Consider the following 2876-nt stretch of genomic DNA (forward strand, 5'->3'; position numbering starts at 1 on the left):
AAAAGATTAAGAAAGAACTTAACAAAATCATCCTTGATGGCAAGAAGATAATCTACAACAGTCTGACAAAGAAAATTGAGGAAGTCATGAAAAATTGCTATGAGAGTAAGAAAAGCAATCACGACTTATACCCTGTCACTATAAATATTTACCTTTCAATTGTTTTTAATGTGCATAAAGCTATACAACAATTTTCTGTGTTCTTTTAGGAGCGGCAGAAATTGAAGGACTGGGCACAGTGGCAAAAATTCAACAAACCATCGAGTCGCATGTAAAAAAGCACATGTACATGTTTGAACAAGCTAAAGAGGCTATGATGACAAAGCTGACAGGCCTGAAGGTTTGTATTGTCTCAATATGTCTGAATTTACCATTTAAAATATGTTTTATGCTTCCTCAGTTCAAATAGAGGTAAAAGATGATGCATTAAACTCAAAGTCTCAAACATAGTTACAACTTATGTAAAATTTTCATTTTACAGAAACATGGAAATTTATATTATATAGCCATTAGCTGTAAATGTGCATTTAACTGGTTAATTTATATTACCAGCCCAAAAGAGCTCATGTCACTCCACTGCTAATTACTCTTCCCTGGCTTCCAGTTGCAGCACACATCAAATTCAAAGCTCTGCTTCTGGCTTACAAAACAATAACCCAAATGGCTCCTGTCTACCTTCACTCCTTAATCCAGAGCTACACTCCCTCTCGACAGTTACGCTCTGCCAGCGAAAAACGCCTAGTGCTCCCACCACAACGTGGCGTAGAATTGGTAGCTAGACTCTTCTCCTCTGTTGTCCCCCGGTGGTGGAACAATCTACCAAACTCCATCCGATCCACAGAGTCCTTATCCACTTTTAAAAGCAAGCTAAAGACTCAGTTGTTTAAGGAGCATTTCCGCACTTAGCTTAACTCTTCTACTTAACAGAATGAGTTAGAAAGATTTGTCCAGCTCTTTGGCTCAACCAAGTACTGAATAAGCTGTGTGCACTTATTCCCAATTATTGTGTGATGAAATTGTGATCTTGTATTTCGCTATATAAGGACAGACATTTACCATTTACCATCTTTAAACAAAATGACTTACAAAAAAATAATAATAATAATAAATGCACTGCCTCTAGCACTACATGACCGCACCTGGGTCCAAGTGGACTCACAGCAGTCTGACTACCACTTAATTATGACGTCCTATCTTGTTTGAATTCTTGCTAATGTTGTTCTTACTCTCAAATGTAAGTCGCTTAGGATAAAAGTGTCTACTAAATGACAGTATAATAGAATAGAATAGAATAGAATATTAGATATAGTTTATTCTTAAAACTGAGTTTTAATTTTGATGTTGAATTAGCTGAAAATCCTGAAGAAACTGGAGAAAACAATGATGGAATCAATCGAACTGTCACTGAAGACGGATAACCACTCAGTCCCAGGTAAAGGAGACATTTCAAAGTATAACATTCATGTAAAACACCGAGAAACCTGTTAGAAAAAGACTTATTTAAATAAATAAAAAAAAAAAAAAATGCATCACATGTTTTTCTTGTTTAAGATGTCTCAGATGAATTAGAGGCTGTGAAGAAACTCTACGATAAACTGAAAGGCAGCTCGGCTGAGTAAATTTCAAACACTGGGTAAAGCTCAGGAAAATGACTCATGATGTTATTGATCTTTTTAGGCTGTTGGCTGTAAACTGATTATGTCCTCAACATCGTTTAAACGTGCTTTTATTATTTGTGTTCCTCTCTCCAGCAGCTGCTCTGAAATGTGTATCTGTTTTAAAGCTGTTGATTCAATAATGTGTGGGTGATATCACAGTTTTCTTTTATTATATTTTTTTACATGTTTTTAAAGTCTCTATATAGTCTATTTTCAAAGAAAAAATGTGGTTGGGGAGGATGCAAGTTTCCTGGTTGTAGTCAGTCAGTGACGGTTTCCTTTTCATCATGAAGGAATAAACCACAAAGCCTCAATCATAGTCCAATAATCCCACTTTTTTATATTAGGATGATTATCTTTATTTAATTTTATGTTGAGTATCTTGGTGTTTATTCATTGTGCTTGAGTTACTTTGTTTTATTATACATGTGGAAATGTAACAATGGATTTTGATTATAGCACGTATTTTGTGTTTAGTTTTTAACATGTATTTAAGGGGACAATCACACTGCTGCTATTTAGTCAGCTTTAAATGGACCGTGGTTCCACTTCCATGGATAGTACATTTGTTTGGTCCACTGGACTCTGGTCCACTGGAAAGCCGGGGGTCTCAGTTCACTTACAAACAGACTATCCAGTGGACCAAAAGGGAAATGATGTATGCCATCCACTATAAAACATCAAGAAGAAAAAATAGAAGGAAGTGATGTAGAGTATTGTTTGTGTAGGAAGCCAACAGCATGTTTTATAAAAAGTAAATATTCTGCTCACCACAGTAAAATTAGGAACCCCAAGACGCATGGTAGGGCTCTGATGTTTTCTTGCGTTGAAGGAGCCAGCAGAAGATTTCCATTACTGATCAGTGGCTGTTTTGGGGAGCATGTATCCCCAGTGAGCAGTTGTTTCAACTATGTGATGTTGTCCAGGCGGTTTGGTCTACTGGAGTTGAAAACATTTTGAATGCAATTAAAAATGTACTTAGCGGAGATTTGTGAACATTTTGACAAATATCCGCCTAATCGAACTGAGACTATCTTGGTGTGAATGCCCCCTTAAGCTTTGATATGAATGATCTTCATTTTTTGTATGATTACATTTTAATTTTTTATTTCACTTAATTAGTAGAATTAATTTCTTGTTGTGCTATGCTTCAGTTAATCTTCAGTAAAACTCCTAATTTGATTTTTTTTTTCTAAATTTAATTTGCCTAGTTGAAAT

General features: G+C 35.5%; 1 long non-coding RNA gene across 1 annotated transcript; it reads left to right on the plus strand.

Moving 5' to 3' along the window:
• Positions 1-328: 328 nt before the first annotated feature.
• LOC121652213 lies at positions 329-2230 on the plus strand. The gene is made up of 3 exons (XR_006012573.1): positions 329-340; positions 1351-1432; positions 1552-2230. It is a non-coding gene; the product is annotated as an uncharacterized LOC121652213 (long non-coding RNA).
• Positions 2231-2876: the final 646 nt, after the last annotated feature.

Source organism: Melanotaenia boesemani, chromosome 2 (genome assembly GCF_017639745.1).
Source record: "Melanotaenia boesemani isolate fMelBoe1 chromosome 2, fMelBoe1.pri, whole genome shotgun sequence".
Classification (NCBI taxonomy): Eukaryota; Metazoa; Chordata; class Actinopteri; order Atheriniformes; family Melanotaeniidae; genus Melanotaenia; species Melanotaenia boesemani.